This window comes from Erithacus rubecula (genome assembly GCF_903797595.1).
Source record: "Erithacus rubecula genome assembly, chromosome: 4".
Taxonomy (NCBI): Eukaryota; Metazoa; Chordata; class Aves; order Passeriformes; family Muscicapidae; genus Erithacus; species Erithacus rubecula.
In genome coordinates, this window is record NC_136686.1 from 5422186 (window position 1) to 5440459 (window position 18274).

General features: G+C 43.3%; 1 long non-coding RNA gene across 1 annotated transcript in view; it reads right to left on the reverse strand.

Moving 5' to 3' along the window:
* Positions 1 to 13494, reverse strand: part of LOC306801321 — a 132599-nt gene extending 119105 nt beyond the window's left edge. The window contains exon 1 of the long non-coding RNA XR_013774053.1: positions 13431 to 13494. This is a non-coding gene — a long non-coding RNA (uncharacterized lncRNA). The remainder of the gene's footprint in view (positions 1 to 13430) is intronic.
* Positions 13495 to 18274: the final 4780 nt, after the last annotated feature.

Here is an 18274-nt window from a genome sequence, read left to right on the forward strand (position 1 = left end):
AGCGTGCCAGAAATGAGACAAAGCATCACTTATTGCTTAGAGAGCTCTCCCTCATTTAATGAAGGGTGAGTTATGGGTGCCACCCATTACACAACAGCATTTGCCACTCTGCACCCTTTACTATAAATATACCACCCACAGAGATAGTACAGACCTAAATCTACTGTCTGACTCCCTTCACATTAACAAGTCAGGAGTTATTTGTGATGAGGAGTAACTCCAGTGAAAGATAATTGCAGACAGGAGTCAATTTTTCCTTTCAAGCTATATTATTAGGTTTAGAAAAAACACACTTTCTGGTGTGTTGCTTAGTCTTAATCACTAACTGATTTATAGAACTATTAATGAGTATTTATTAGAAAGTCTAATGGGTCAGTAGTTAAACTAACCTATTAGTAATAGCTTTATAAACATCTGATTCACATAATCATCTTTTAATTGAAAAACCTTAACACACAGCATTACTGTAACACATTGCAGGTATAACTACTGCAATCACATCACCAAGTTCTTGGGAATAACCCCCTTTTCTCATGAGACAGAATTAATCAGTGATTTACTTTCACTCAAATGCACAAGTGTCCTGGGAAGCATTTTTATCATCTTACACTGCTTGATATGGGTTGCAATTTCCACCTTTATCTACGTAAATTATCTTTCCATTGAATATTAGTTTTTCATCAGGCCTGTTCCCAACAAAAACCAAAAACCAAACCCACAAGGATCTATTCCTGCCTGTGATGTCAAATGAACAAGCAGGTCTGACCATCATTTTAGACATGGCAATCCCACCTCTGGCTCAGCACCTTTTACAAAAAAGGGGCAGCCTGGGAGGGGAGAAGAACCAGCTGCAAACATCAAATGCAAAGGCTGATCCTCTCCCAACCCCATAAGTGCCAAGCTCCTACCATCAAATGCACCTAGACATTCTTAAACATTTTAGCCAGTTTAAACATTTTCAGCCAGTAATTAAAGCCTGTTCCCATCCCTTTTAACCTGAAAGAAAAGCAACTACTGCAGACGTAGCAGTTCTAGAGGCCAGAATCACATGGCCTGGAACAGCCACAAGGTTCAGTGGCACAGAGCTGGCTGAAGAGGTTCATGCTTTTTTTCCTTTCTCCCTCCACACAAACACCTACTGATTCTCACCCCCATGTGTACTGCTTAGAGCTTTCAAAAAAATCAACAGATAACCCAAGTCAGGAAAGCTCAAAACTCCAAATATCCATTTTACTTTTTTAATAAAGCCAAACCAAGAGATCAATAACACTACATTGGCGCAGGAGCACTAGAGAGTCACTGCAGGCAGTGCTGTACCTGAGCCCAACCAACCTGGCACCTCTTTGAAACCTTTCAGAACCCACCAGAAGTCAAGACCCACCATCTGGGACATACCAGCTCAGGTTTAACATCTGTCAGGGCCATCCTTCTTTCTACTCCCCCAAAAGCACCCAAGGTCCTGATCAAGTTCATGGCAGACCCATGAACATCTGCCTGGGGGTCAGAACCCACCATGATCAGATCAACAGCACAAGAACTGCTCACTGAGTGCTTGCACATTCCCAAGACACAAATACACATCCATTTTTCTCCTGCTCACCATTCACTCTCCTCTTAGGCAGCCAAGGCCTGTTTGACAACTTGTCATCTTCACACATGTTCACAACTCATTTGGTAAGGACACCTCTGTTCCTGTAGGGATATAAGGACTTGCTGCCAGCCTGGAATTCGGGTAAACACTGTTTGCCTATAACTAATCCCTCCTGTAGCACAAACAGCTGACTGCTGCTTCAGGGAAGCTGGCATTTACCTGGGAGCCTAATTCACCCCACAGGGATGAGGTCAACAGGGAATCCTCTCCCTGTTCAAGTGGGATCAGGCCCCTCATTCCCTGCTCCAAGGGCACAGTCACACAGCAAGCTCATGTCACTGCCACAGGGACACCAGTGTCATTATCTGGATGCAAAAATTAAGTCTGCTGAGCTTCAGAAAAGTCCAACAGCCCTGGCAGAGTTATTCCAAATTTCCTGTGCTGTCACAGAGGATGAGAAGGGTGGCACACAGAGGTGTTCATTCTCCCCTGCTGAGGGGTTTGAGCAGCCTGGCAGCTCCTGGAAGCACCAAGGGCTCTCTCCTCTTGCTGTGCCACAGGCAGGAGATGGGATATTCAGGACAATGCCCTTCACCACACTGCAAGGAGACCACAGTGCCCCAACAGCCTCCTAAAGTTGGCTTTAGGTCCTCACACTCCAATTCATGCTTATAACAGAGCAGTAAGAGTCTGGGCCACCTTCAGATGCTGGAAAGAGAAATTTTCTCCTCTTGAAGAAGAATTGGAGGCTACAGGGGGTGGAGAATGATGACAGACAAACATATCCATCACAGTTGATCACTGTTTTTGGAATACAATACAGCGTCATAAAAGTATCTGTAAATGTTTTAATAAGGCTTCTTTTACACTGAAAAAATCCCCACTGGTTTTTTAAAAAATACAGAGTAATGTTTTAAATGTTCTGAACTTACCAGGGAAACTGTTGACTTTGGGATTTAATAGCTAATATAATATTAAGTACACATTTGCAGCTCATCAGGAGAGGCATACCCGCTGATCAGAAACATGATGTAAAAGAAGAATTGCTGATGAACTGTGGCCATTTACCTCCTCAAATTTCCCCACTGACGCACATCAGAGCCCCTGCAAGGAGAGCTCAGGCTGCTTCCCCCAAATCAAATAGCAAGGGAGATGTTACTTGAGACATTTAACCAACTTGGGAGCATATGCCTTGCAGACTGTCCCCAGTGAGGAATTCATTTTATCCATGCCAGAGCTTTGCACCCTGGGATCCCCCTTCATGGCTAAGGCAGGGAATTAAGCTACAATCCCATCAGTTACACATTACTAGAAAAAGAAATACTGATATTTCTCTTGGAGGGAAAAAACCCAGCCAAATAGTAACTATTCAAGTATAAGTAATTTAACAGATGATTTATTCCAAGTGAGTCTAATATGGTTTTCATCTATAGTCATATATGAAAGGCAAAAAATTTGCAATGTACCCAGTTCTATGGGTTTGTTGGCAAAAAAAAACATTGTTGGCTAGCAAACAATTTTACTCCACATGATGGTAAGTTTGGTCACTAGATGCAGAGATTGCAGTAATGATTATGGCAGTTCTCAGTCCAGAGAACTCAGTTTGACTGAACAAAGGTCTATAAATCTGGACAATACATAGCCAAAAAACCCACACAAACACAACTGCATGAAGTTGGAAGCACACAAACCTGGCATGGCAAATAACAGTTTCTGTCCTATTAGCAGGAGAGGGCTCTGGTCTATTTGCAATCAATCATCCTTCCAATAAGCACAAGGATTCTCTGATCTGTGAAAAGCTCACATATTTATGACTTGTAGGTTCCTAAAATATACTAACTGCACTGGGGAGAACCATAGGCTGTTTAATTGATCCAATGTCTGTTTCTACAGCTATTCAATAAAAAATTTTAGTCTGATTTTCTCAGGTTGTTTCTTTTGTTCCTTAAGGAAACGAAGCTTAAGCAGCTTATTAACACATCCACACATGTGGATGGGCACACACACACACACCAGTCCCTCTCACCTCCAATAGCTTTAGGACTTACTGGCTAATTTCAAACAGGTTTCATAGAGCAGCAGAAATTAACCTTAGTGTCCAGGCAAAAAAGAAAAAAAAGCAAGATTAAACCCTGTCTGAAGGAAGAGTTATCATAATTAGAGAATCAGCTCAGGGGTACAGAACAAAAGCCAGAACTGAAGTCCTACTTCTGTCCCCATATATAAATTATGACTGAGGATAAACTAAAGACATGATGAGTTCCTTGAAGGCAGAGTTATTTAAGGCACTCATTTAAGGGTTTGGGGTTTTTTTCATTTGTAGATCCTTATACTTCTTCCAGTGGAAGTGCAGATCTGTTTAGGGCACTTAAGCCTGATGATAATTATCTTTTATGGCCTCTCAGAAAGAGCTCATGGATCCTCCAAGATTGATGCACTACAAGTTGTAAAATAACTCATCTCATGCAGACTCCTTGCATCTGCAGTTTGGGGCTGGAAGTTTCAGGAACACCCAAGTTGATGTGCAGAATTTGCTAACTCTGGAACTAGAAACAGGGCTAAAAAATCTCTTTAATCGTATTTTAGCATTTCTAACTGTGGCAGAAACAATAAAACTGACAGTAGGACAACCCTTGCTGACATCCAGCACAATTTTTCAAAGAGACATGAGAAATACCTGTGAAAAAGAGTGCTTGAAACCCTTTGCTCTATCTTGACCACACATCCCTAGTGCTCAAATGTGGGATAGATTAAAGCAAGGACTTAGATCTTTGCAATCTATTCCCCTCCTTGCTATTCCCAAAAGGTTTCATAAGACTGGACTAAAAAGAGTTCATATTATAATCCAATTCCAGTAGCACACCCCTTCATATACAAGCAACCCTAACCAGAGCTCCTCCTATTTTGATCCCTGATATTTTTGCCAAGCTAAATCCAGAAGAATATACAGATTTTTTTTGCAGCATTTCAAAAAACAGCACTAATAATTCATCAGTAATTCTCACTTAGATTTCCTTACTGAGGTTCTTTTTAAGAGCAATAATATTTCAAATGGAGAGGTGTCTATTAGCATGCAGAGGCATCACTTATTTACTAGCAGAATTGATGCTTTGCTAAACTACTGCTCACACAAGGATCTGAAATCCATGAGAATATGACAAGAAAAGATAAGGACACATGGCTTGGAATGAAAGAACATCCTCCTGGGCCTTCTCAGACTCCTACAATTTGCATCCAAGATGCATCTTCAGCCATCCTATAAAGAGACCAACCAATTGCTCACATTCTTTTGTTTAACTTCTCATACACACTTCACTGGTATTATTTTCAGTGGTTTCTGACCAATGCATTTTTGGTGCTATTTTTCAAAAAGGCTGTTGAATAGCAAGAAAACTAATTATGCTTTGTGACAGCATGTTGCCCAGTTAGTGCTTTTTCATAAAAACAAAACATGCCTCAATCCTGAGAGGTATTAACAGATCTCTGAGGGCACTTGTGGCCTTAATAGCCAGCCTCACCTGGGGACCAAGGACAATGGCCCCTGTCCTTGGGCTCAGCTCAGCCACGTGCTGGCACCTGTGTGCAGCCCCATCCCAGGTGCCCAAAAAGCTTCAGTCTGGTCTCCTGCTGTTCACAGCAGGACTCCCCCAGACCATGTTCACCACCTTAGCTTGCTTAGATCTGTCAGTGGATCCTGCCATTGTCACAGAACAATTTAGGTTGGAAAATACCTCCAGGATCAATGAGTCCAACCTTGGAACAATTCCCACCTGGTCAGTTAGACCATGGCACTGAGTGTCACATTTTTTGAGCACTCACAGTGATGGTGACTCCACCACCTCCCTGAGAAGCCAATTCCATGCCTGACAGCTCTTTCAGTGAGGAAATCCCTCCTGATGTCCAACCTCAATCTCCCCTAGTGCAGCTTGGGGCTGTGTCCTCTTGTTCTGTCACTGGCTGCCTGGCAGAAGACAACCTGCTGCCACCAGGTACTGCAGCCCTGGGCTCTGAGGACATCCCCTGTTGGCATCACCCTCTGTCACAGCCATCACCCCCTTGTCCAGCCCCTGTGGGGCTGCTCCACAGCATCAGGTCAATACAACAACCACAGGAATTTGTGTTCTGCACTGAATGGCAAGGTCATGTAGAACATTGAAAACATCTTTCCCCCTGACCTACTTGTCTATGGACACACATCCTGCCTGGCCACAGCCAGTGCTGTAGCAGGGAAAATGCTGCTCCTTCCAAAAAGGCAAGAGAAGAGGTCAGAGATTGCTTCAAAACACTTCACTGCTGCTTTCAAGGGCCTGGAATCAGGAGCCAGGAAATGCTGCACAAAGACACAGGTAGGGCACAGGCTATGGAAGCTCAGAGCAGAATTTCACTCCCTGACTGCTGTCATTTATGGATAAATGAGCTGGGCAACACAAGACACACATGAAGCCCACCAGAATGTACCAGCATAAATGGAATAAGGGTTTAAAAGTGAAGGGAGAAAGAGGCACTGATGTTTCAGTATATCTGCAGATAGTCAATTATTCATACACCCTAATGGAGAGGGGAAACAGCAATATTTCCAGTTCAGCATCAGCACATAGTCAAAGCACTGTGAAAAACCATCAGAGGTGTGAAACAGCTGTCAGTCCATGTGAAAGGCCAAGATCAAACACCCCCTCACCCACTAATCTTAGTCTAAGGATAGCAATCATGAATCAGCCACTCAAAGCCCACAGAGGGCTTGTTCCAGGAAACCACCCTTAGGAAGGGCCAGGATGGGCTGGAAACGCACACAGACAAAGCCACACCAACAATCTGCCCACAAGTGGATATTAGTAATCTACAGACTGTACAGCACAGGCAGACTGCTCTAAAACTCCCTGGGTGTGGGGCTGGGAGCACATCCTCCCATTCTGCCCTCTCCAAAGGAGCAAACCACACTAACAGAGGAAACAGAGGAAGGAAACCTCCTATCTCCTCACAAAGGGCAAATCCAAGAAAAGCAGGGGTCTGTTTACAGTCCTCCCAAGTCCCTGCTGCCAGATGGTCCCTTAGAGCTCCCTGGTGGCTCCCCAGAGCTGGGATAAACCCCAGCAGGAAGGAACCAGGGGATTGTGCCAAGTGCCACCAAGACAAGACCACACTGTGAGGTGCAAGTGACCTCATTTTCTGTGGAAGATGACATTAGAAGAGAGCCATGTGTTCTCAGGTGTGAGGTAAGGAAGAAGGAAGTTCCCCCTCACAGAAAAAAATAACCACCAAAAAAAAAAAATCAAAACAATCCTGGGAAGTGCCCCTAGAGGGTTGTAAAACACAGAAGCCAAGCTAACAACCCTTTGTTCTTCTGGAAATACCTTCCTCTGCCCATAGCAACAGAGCCAGGACCCCATATTACCATCCTAAGTTAAACATGGGCCCTACTGGCGCTTGGGAGGCCAAGATTTAAACTGCTTTGTTTTTGTAAAGCAAAAAAGCACACACTTGCAGAAATCACTCTCTTCTGATTCATTTCCTCTGGCACTATTGTTAAGTTGCTTAAACAAAATACTCGGTTTTCTCCTCTTCCTCCCCCTTTGCTCTCCTTCAGGGCCACATTTTCTCCCAGCTGGGAGAAAGTCTAACTTTCTAAATAAGCCATTACTGTAGCTAATAGCCTAGAGGGAGAAAAGCCCCCTTGTGAACCCTGAAAAAGCTGTGTATAAACTCTTGTAAAGCAGACAAATGAAAGCAGGAACACATGTTATACATTAGAGGCTCAGATTTTGATGGTAGGCTGCTACACCTCAACCTTCAATTAATTTTGCCCCTGCTCCTTTGGCTTCTCAGGTTTTCTGAACTTCAGCTATTAAATCTGGGTTTGCATCACTCAGGTGCCAAAGGTTTCCTTCTGGGTGGAAGGAAAACTTTTGACCACACAAGCCCCATTCTCATGCTGGCATCTCTACTATTTCAAGAGATAGCTAGAAAAAGTCTTGGGGACAGATTGGCAAAGAACATGGCCATATAGCATTTATTAGCACAAAAAGACCCCACAACCCTTTTAGGTTCTGGAGCCATGCATTTGCTGAAAGGAACCAATTATCTGATTGCTAGGACTGGTTTTAAGAGAGGACCCTGTAACACACCTATGTTCCTTGTTAGACTCAATTACAAACTGCTGTGGGCAAAAGAGTAGAAAGCAGGAGGAAAAAAAGCCACCAGTAAATTTCCTATACTTTTCAAGTCCACAAAAAAAAATATTCCAGTTGCAACCTATTGCTTCCCAAGGACTAAGTACAGATACATGAAAATTAGATACATCTTTTCAGTGTTTCAGTCCACACCTTTCAACTAATCACCCAAAAGGCAGGTGTAGGATTTCACCCTAGTCCTTAAAAATGTTTTTATTCCTCATAGCCCTGTCCTCTGCAGCATCTCTTGCTTTCTTGCTTTTTGTCACCACCCACAGATACACACCAGCCTTAATATTCCATTACTTTTTAAAGAATTCTCACATCATCTCTGTACAGAGGTGCAAACTACAGTCTTCTTTTCACAAAAGATTGTGGAAGTGTGAAGAGAAAAAAATAAAACCAACCATCAAAATAGATTGAATTATGAAAAAAAAAAGCAAAAAATTGGGAGTTCTTAGATAACCTTTCATTCATGTAAAAGCACCTTGGTTTACAAAACAATATCATATTAACACTTCAATAATTATCTTTTAATAAAAAGCACTGGTTATTTGTTTTACATAGAAAAAATAGCTATGTGATATTTATTATTGCTGAAGAGTGGAAACTCTACTCCACTGAAAAGCAACTGTGCTCATAATAATGACACAAATACATATGATATGAATTATCTGGAGTAGCTGGCTGAGGTGAACCATTGCTCTTCTCTGCTGCCTCAGAGCTTTAGCTGGGGCTAAACTGCACGTTACAGTTTATGCTTCAGATGGAAAAACTCTTCTGGAGCAAGAGCAAGCACCAGCAGGGATTGAGACAACCCAAATGCTCTGGGTAGTGTCAGAAGCTAATCCCACCCCTGCAAGGAAGGGCTGGGGGAAAGCAGCACTCAACACTGCAGAGGGCATGCTCAAATTTTTGGCTGATGAGGTTCCCAGAGCTCTTCAGCATGTGCTGGGCAGTTACATCATGCACATGGCTCTGGTTCCTGCAGCCTGCTTAACACATCAAGAGCTGCTGTGGGGAAAGGAGGCAGAAGAGTGAGCAAACTCCTCAGAGTGACCTCAGTTAATGCTGCAGCCAAGTCTGTGAGGTTTGGACCCAGAAGAACTCCCAGACCTAGTGCCCTAGGTGCTGCTATTACAGAATGAGGGGCCAACAGAGGCAATAAATACATGTTAAAAAAACAAACTTCAGTTCTGACCATGATCCTCATGCCCAAAACACAATATGTTTTTATCTGCGTCCATCTCTGCTTGGTACAAGAACAGTTCAACCAGCAGCTCAGGACTTGAGGAGGATTGGCAAAGATCTTCCCCTTCATGCCAAGTGCAACACTTCTTGCCTGTGGCATTTTCCACCCACACATTAATTCACCTCACTTCATGTTTGAAAATAAAGAGGAAAAAACCCCATCATCGTTCAATAACAGCAGCAACATCAATTCACCAGGGGAAATAACAAAGGCAGGGGAACACAGGGAGGAAATGTTTATACATACATAGGAACAGCCAAGAAAATCAACCGATGAAAAGACAGAAAATAAGCAAATCCCACCCTGCTCTGCTCACCCCTCCACCTCCAGCTGCAAACCTGCCAGGACTGTGTCAACCTGATGCAAGGCCAAAACTTTGTCCTGGCATCCATCCAGGGGTTTTTCTCCTCAGGACAGAGGGACAGCAGCCATGCCCTGCTATTGGCTTGCTGCTAGTGGCCACAGACTCAGTGCACCAGGCTGCTCTGCCTCTCAAGTAATTTTGTTCCTGTCACTGAGAACCTTCCATTTGTCATTGCTCTTCTCAAAAGGCTTTATCCCCCTCCACAGAGGGCAAGCACCTCAGATTTGGTGCCTCCCACCACCAACCACATCCTTGTGGACATCCATTCCAAGGTGGCAGGCAGTGCCCAGTCTGACTCCCCTGAATGCTTCCACTGGAAAAGGATAAAACACCTCAACAGGACATGAGGAGAGATTATCAGCTCAGAACTGAGCTTCTGCCTCTATGCAAGATGACAGACTCCAGGGACAAACTGGTGCTTTTGTGGTGTATTGTGGAAATGCCAAAATAGGTGGAGAGGGAGGGGAAAGGATCACAGAGGAGTGGAATACCTTGTGGTATTCCAGTAGGCCTGTACTAATGATGAAAGGAACCCTCTGGCCCTGCCAGAGCCAACTCCCACCCAAGTCCACAACAAAAACGGGAAAAAAAGAAACAACCATAAACTCCATTGAACCCCAACCTCATTTTACTGCGTTCCACTTTCACATGTAGTGTACTGCACAAGACCAATCCCATTTTATCTAGCAGCCTGCAACATTGGTGTTAACAACCAGCTCTTTCCTTTGGGTGAGCTGCTTCTGCACTCTGCACACAGCCTGAAGCCATGTTCTCCTTGTTTCTACTCTGAAAGTACCTGGAGTCAAACCAGTTATTAATGAGCACTGGGTTTCACCACAGAGCAGGTGGAAGAGCAGAATGAAGGTGTTCTGTGCTCAGAAGAGCTGAACTAGTGACTTGCCAGGGCTGCTTATAGTGACAGGACAGCACAGAGAAACATTGATACTCATCTTGAATCCCCAGTCTGAAGGAAGACACCAGTAATCTTCTGTCTGCTTCTTTATTCTATGTACTTTTAATATCCCTGTGTTTGTGCAAGGTATTAAACCCAGCAAATGCCCATCACTGTTCTCATTCAGATCATTAAGTTAAACTTAATGTTCCTGCTTTTGGCACTAGCAAAGGTCCTGTGCCTCCGAGGGGAGGTTGCAGCCTTGTCACTCTGCATCAGCTCCTTTGCCATGTGCTCACAGAAGTGGAATTCCTATCTGCCCATTACTAGAAAACAACAGGTCAACAATTCCACAAGTTTGGCTCTCATCTCACCTCGTGCAATTTTAAGTGTTCTCAAGCACCAAACAAGCTATACATAAAAAAACCCAAAAAGCCCCTAAGCAGTTACTGACTTGATTCCTGCCTCCTTCCCATAGTTTTCTAAAGTGTATAGCTACAAAAAAATGAAAATAAATACAAGGAAATAGTGAATAGGCCGTGCCAGATTAAGCTTCAAAGGCAAACAAACTTATTTTAAAAGCCTCTCCTGACACAAGACTATCCTAAGAAATATTTACATTTCTTCCCAGCAGCCTTGTGATCTGTCTACACAAGGAACCAAAGGGACAACCATTACCAGAGCATTCAAATACATTATTTTAGTTTGCAACCATCCAAGTTAAGGAGCAGCTCACTTTGAGGCAGAAAACAGTGATATCCTAAATACAGGGCACAAGAACTCACATGGCTAAATCAGCCCCTGCCACAGACCCAAGCACAAGGGGAAAGCAAAGCCATTCTTGTTCCCGAGACATCAAGGGTATTTTTAAAACAGCTTCAAAAACACCCGTGTGAGGATTTGGGTCAACACAGCTTTCCACGACCTTCATTTCTTGCAGAAGTCATCAATATTCACCTACCAATGAGAACTCATTGCCTCACAATTGGCTTTTCCCTTCCCAGCTGTGCTCTAAAGCTGCTCTTGCTTGCTGAAGGATAAAGGGATGGAGGGAAATACTCAGGTCCCTAGAGGGCAAAGCCAAAGCCTAAACATAGAACCACTCCTTCTCCTTTTGTTGGGGTTTCATTGTCAGTGTCAAGAGTGTCCTATGGATCAGCAAGGTGACCACCAAAACACACACAGGGCTTTTTGTCTTGTGACTTTGACGCCATTCTCTCGAGTGTCTCTCTATTACAAATGCTAATTTATGCTTTGCTTGTTCTTTTTGAATTCATGCACAGGAAACATTTCTCTTGCCAAATTGTTATTTTAGTGGTTTCATCAGAAAAACAAAAGCAGACTAAATGGAAAAGTTAACCCTGAGGTTTCAGGAGGAAGAGTGGAAAACCTGAACCTGGCAATATTCACTTCAACTAAAATAATTCCAAATACACAGCTTGTCACAGTATGTGTAGCTTGAATTAGACATGACAAGGACCTCTCTTGCATTTCCCTTCGACCTCAGGATTTCAGTGTATTTTCTTTAAAAAAAAAAAAACCACAAACAGAGCTCAACACTACATTATCTCAACTCTCTTCACCCTCTCCCACTGTCTCCACATCTTCAGCTCCTGTGCCTCAGCTGTACTAAGTTAACCAAAAATCTCAGTAGGGAAGAAGTTTCATTTACCAGACTGATAAAACCAGTTCCAGGACTAACGAGAGCCTGACCACCCCTCAGTCCTGTGGAATGGGAAGTCAGTCCACGTGGATGCATTTCCACCATGCTCACCAGGAATAGGAATTAATATTAAAACACTTCTCAATAACATAAATGCTGACAGATCCTTTAATGAAACAGCTCCAGCACTTAGTTTAAATAACGATCCAGCCCTCAAAGCTTACACCATAAGGCCATCAGCAAGCTCCACAAATCTCAGGTAGCTTCTTCACAGAATTTTAAAACACTTAGCAAACACTAATTAATTAAGCATCACATCACCTTCCAAACTAAATGACTAGATTCAGTATGATAATACATTGGATTTTCCTGCCTGCACTTCAGGTTGTTCAAACACTCTGCTTTCTCATTTTCCTCAGAGAGAACATTTGCTCTTCCCTTAGCAACCACTGCAGTCAAACCCACCAGAAATACAGGGCCCTAGGTACATTTTGAATCAATGAGTGAAAAAGGGGTTTTCACCTTTTACCAGCTTAAGTCCAGCATTATTCTACCTCCCTCAGCAGGTGGGTGCCAGGGAAGTGCTATTGCATGCTAGCCATAAAGGTCAATCTATATCAGATGTGTCCAGAACAGAAGGAAAGCTCCCAAAAAAGCAGGTTTCCCATCACCCCCCCTTACTGTGGCATTAGCTGATAGCACAGAGAGGCTGAGAGCACACAGAGAAGATTCCCCTCAAGTGCGGCTGGACATGATCAGCTCCATTTGCTAATGGACATTCAGCCTGCTGGATGAGGCCAAGAGTCCAAAATACAGATACTGTGGATTTCAGGTCCTAAGCAACAGATATTTAGTGCTGCAAGCCAGCTCCTATTGGGCCATTCTATTTATCAAAAGAGCCTGAGCCACAAACAACCCACTCCTGAAAAGAAGAAAGTGCTGAGGCTCTTCAAGTACACATTTTAGCAGGGAAGGAATATCAAAGCATCAGAATGGGAGACTTCAGTTTCTTCCTTTCAGGCAGCAATGCACAGAGTAAAAGATTTTGTTTAAATTCACACAGAGGTATAGCTGGAAGCCATGGAGGAATGGTTTCTTTACCTCTTTGAGAGCTCCAGAAAAACAGAGAAGTGCCCTTGGATGAGAGGGCCTGGACTTAGAGAGCAACACTTCCCCCAGCCCTGACAATTTTCCTCCTTCCTGCAGTAAGAGCACATGCACTCCAAGCAAAGCTGAATTCTACACATAACACTATGTCATCTTGGACTATGGCTATTCAAAACCTGCTTATATATTATTCTCGTAGAGAACCTGTGACAAGTCACTCACAACCAAAACTCAGGAATCTTAGCACATGTCCTCTGACACAAGGCAACAGCACCTACTCACTACACAAATACACCTCTGCAAATAAGTCCACAAAGTAAGAGCAACTTCACATCCAGGCAAAACACATTCTATATCTTATACCACCAATGTTATTAAAGTGTCATGCACTCACAGAGAAATCATCCAAAAAAAGCAGCTTCACATCCCACCAGGCTCCAGGACCAGGCAAAGGTTCCTGACTTTCTCTACCACAAAGGCAACACTACCTGGCCAGCTACAGGGGAGGGAAATTTAAGCTCTACCAGGTACCTCAACAGGTGTGGCTGTTTAGCAGTGAGGCACAACAGCTGAACTTGGGCCAGGCAGCACCAAAGATGGCTTAGTGAGACTCAGCAGTGCAGAGATGCAGCTGACAAAAATTATGAAGTGAAACTGTGCACTCTTGATGAGTACACCTCAGCATTTAAGAGTGTGGCTATTTAAATACTCTAGTACCACTGCAGCAGTTCAGTTCCATCAGTCTGTGCTCATCTGCTTTTGAAGGAAAGTCAGCTCTGTGGCAACAGCAGCATGATCAGGAGGCACTGGTGCTTGTTTTAGGGACAAGGTTACTTTTTGGACCTCTAAGCAGTGATATCTGAATTTCCACCTGGTGCTGGAGTTGCAGTATTTGGTCCTGTAATTTTGCTCCTGGAAAAGCTCTTTCTTGGGCTTGATGTTTGGGGAGGGGGATTAGGAGAAATAAACTGATGTTGGTTTAGATGTGCGTGTGCTTTGGGGCTTGTGAGTTTTTTTGGATTTTGTTTTGTTTTTAAGGAATCAACTGCAATGAATAATGTGAAAGCACAAATCACTAGCATTGGGAATTGGAGTGGAGCAAGCACTGAAACTCTGTGTGGACAGCGTTGCTTTATCTCAGACACCCCAATTTGGGTCAGCCGTGGTAGGAGGGGCTCTGTGTCACCCTCCTGCTTCTCCCAGTGCCTTTTGCATCCCGTGTAGGTGAAAGCAGGATGTGCTCAGCAAGGCTTTCCTTGTGCAGCTCTCTTGGCCTGCGGGTTAGTTTCGATGATTTATAAAATAGTTGTGCTGTAAAAGCCCTTCTCTGTTTGCCCTTCTCTTACAACGCACCAATTTGTGCAAAGAGACAAAGAGTGAAAGAAAACAAAATGGGTGCAAACAGACTTAGATCCTCCCTTCTTTGTTTCTTAACAAATCAGCGGGAAGCTTCACTTGGCTGGGAGGAAAATGGTTATTTGCACTAGGACTGTCTTAAGTCACTGGTCCTTTGCTCTGAAAAGATCATGAGCCATTGCGTTCCTGCTCTCTGGAACCAGTGCTGGGGGCAGTGTCCCTACAGAGACTCTGGAGGAGCCTTTTGACTTCCTGGCTCAACTTCTGGCAAGCAAACTACTTGCTGCAGGGTGGCAGCCCCAGTCTGAATTTCTGAAGAAATTGAGGTCCCAGACTCAACCTCTTCTTTTGGGGAGCAGCAGAAAGTCCCAAGGATAAATAAGTTACACGTTGTCACTGCAGATTAAAAACTGCTGCTTGTCTAATTTTAATTGTAATGAATGGAAAGCTTAGGAATTAAGAAAGAAAAGCTATGTAAAATACTAGCCTGAGGATCACAGATTTTGGCCCAAGATATTTCCCAATTTCAATGGCATGGTGGAATGCACACTGCAAAAAGACAACTGTGTCACACAAGGCAGCCCACTGCTATATAGAATATCTAACCAAAGGAATGATTCAGATGCTGCAGAGAAGAAGGTGCTGCAGAGGCAACTAAGTCCACTAGGTAGAGTTTGCCTAAATCCTTATTATGTTTCTTTTCCAAAATGGGAAGAAAAAGTTTTTAAATAAGGAGACATTTTTTCTCAGAAGTCATCTCGTTCTCAAACACTTTTGGAAAAAAAAATCTCTGCTTTGTAATAGAGAATAATAATTTATCTTCCACTGAGCTCTGCTGTAGAAGTATTTGTTTCTAGCCTTGTTCTTGTACCACAAAGAATTCAGAATTCTTCTTTTCTGTAATTCTTAACAATGCCTGTGTACCAAACCAAGTTTTTAGTTTTCCTGATACCCTTACTCTTTAGTAGTCTCAGTAGGAGGTAGAACTGCTAATCCACTCAGTGCCTAGCCACAAAACTTAAATAGATTTGAAACACTTTCAAGGTTTCTTGGTGAAACAAAACATTCCCATTGTAAAACCAGTTCTTTCCTAATGCTGCAGAGTGCCATCACACAGTGAAATTGCTATTGCACACAAGCACCAGGGAATATTCACACTTGATGTCTACAGAAAGCTCAGGATGTAGAAATACCCAGGGTTTTGCTGATACTGGATTCTTCAACATCCTGCTCCATGTTCTTGAAGCCCCAGGACATTCAGTAAACCTGGAGGCTACTCCAGATGACTTGTTGGCAAGGAAAAGGCTTATGAGTTTCAAGAGGCTTTTGCTGTTCTGTTTTTATGGTTTTTATAAGTATGCAAGGAACAAAAATCCAAGGTGTGAAAATTTCATATTTACCTAGAAAAGCACAGTAGGTACAAAGCAACTCCCAAACAAAACTGCTGGTGCCCCAGCCCAGCTGATGGCTGGATCTCAAATGGGTGACATTTTTGTACTGTTGATTCTACTGGAGCTGAATCCTTCATGTGCCACTCAGATCAAATGCCCCCTGACTCTGGAGCAAAACCTGCCTGATCAGTGTCTGAAGGATGCAGCCCTGGGGTACATGGCTCACTGCTAGTGCCAATTAACTGAGAAAAACATCCCCACCACTGACTGGGTTCCCAGTACATCTTTATTAACCTTGCCAGGCTTTGCCTGTGCCCAGAAGGCTTCTCTGAGCTCGGAGAGGCAGTGTGCTAGGCAGGGTCCCAGCAGAGAGAGAGCATCTGTCTGCAGGAGGCAAAAGGCAATACCCCCAGGAGCAGGGCAGAAAAAACCCTTGCAAGTGTGTTCTGCCCTGGGCCCTACCCATCAGAGTGTGCTATCTCCCCCTGAACTAAAAGAACAAGGTGGCCAGATTTACATCCCTCTGCTCCACTGGAAACTGCTCAGGCCATCAAAGGGCAGCTAGCTGCAATCACAGGAAATACTTTTTAGTCAAGCCTACAATAGATGCAAAAGGTAAAAATGCTTGTTGGCATCCCTGCCCAGAAAAGACAGAAAAATCACAAATAGAAAGGGAAATAGGGTGTAGAAAACTGTTACATTTCTAAACCCTAATTTTTCAGATTTTCCTTCCAGCCCTGGAGAACTGCCAGGTTGCTTTACAGTGCAGTTTTTTCCTTACTTTCCTATTACCAGGTGCTAAACTGGGGGTCATGCTTGCCTCTCACACAACAATCTTGGATCTTTGAAGTAATAATACGTGCCCTCAGATGTTGCACAAATAACCATGTCATGTTCACCAATTATACTCTACTTGTCTGCTGTTAACAAACCATGCAATTTCTAGTTTCCTGCAATACATTCAAGTATAATTATCTTGTAATCTTGCAGGTATAAATGTAATTAAGCCAGGGAATCATAGTAATAATTACCAGGTAGATACCAAAGACACTGTGCTGATCCCAATCCTTCTGTATGACGCTAATCATGTCACATGGTATTTGTATTTCTTTGATACTTTCCTTAATATCTCTGAGAACAGCCATGTGAAACTGATTATCTTGTACATTATTAACTGCGGCCTTCAATGTAAATTGACTCTCCAGCTTGCAAGGCAATCACAAATCTTACACGGGACAGAGATGTGACAATTTCATTCCTAGATAACAATGCAAATGTGAGACCAAGCTATGAATAACAATTGGAGTCAATCACACCAAAGTAGTTTCATAGTAAATTGCATTGCTTGGTGATTTTTTTGAGATAACAGAGATTCCTATGCCCTGCATCAGCTTCCTGTCAGGAAACATCATCTGCCAAGCTTCCTGCTTGCCACAGTGGGGAAGAAGAAGACAATATAACATTTTCTTTACCGGGATCATTGAATGGCAATGGATATCTGTGGGGAACTGCTTCCAGCTTGGCAGGAAAAACAGTGAGCTAACAGCAAAAAGGGATGAGGAGAGACAAATACAATGAGAAGAACAAGTTCAAAACACGTGAGACCTCTGAAAACAATTCACCTGGACACCCCTCCATTTTCTAGCACAACATGAAACTGAGACCAGCATGACCTTGTGGATGCTCCTGTACCTGCTGAAGACATAGAACAGTTCAAGAAATAATTTGCTTTTTAACACTCACAGAAGTGTTTGTGGTTTACAGGGGGAAAAATGAGTTCTCAAACATATGCCAAGGTACAGCAGTGACATATTCCTAGTAGGCAAAGCCAAAGGGTCAGAGTTGTTAGGTGACATGCAGTCATGCATGACACCTCTTGTAGAGCAAGGACAGAAGGTGAAGGCCCAGTGCATGAAAAAGCTTTTGCTCATGCAAATCCAACATGAAGGCAGCAGTTTTGCCTAATTGTTAACAGAAGTTCTGCTGGCTTTTCATCTCCCTGGGGCCTATTCCCACTTCATCTGCTAATATAGCAAGTTATATTGAATTGGTTGTCCTCAAAGTTTGCTGATCAGGAACCCAGTCTTTCAAGCTGGCAGCAAGCCTGGAGTATGGATTTGTCACAATAATGAGCAAGGCTGGTGTATTTTGAATAAACATGGGCTCCCTTGGTGCAGGGCCAATTTATCAGCTGAATATGAGAAGTGTGGTTATGGGTATTAAATGCCAGAACACTAAAAGCTTGGAGAATTCCTGAGAACCTTACCATGAGCCAGCTCCCCTCTCCTGTATGCCTAAGCAACACAGGAGAGATAAAAACACTGGCTGGTATTTGTATTTCCAAAGCATTTACATTTAATTTCATCATATTTGAATGCGTTCGATGAATAAGCCATGGTTAATTCCAACAAACTCTTTTGTACCTAAGCAAACCTGAATTCCAGAGGGACTGGAATTAAAGGCTGGAGCAAAGCAGAGGCTTTGAGAGCAA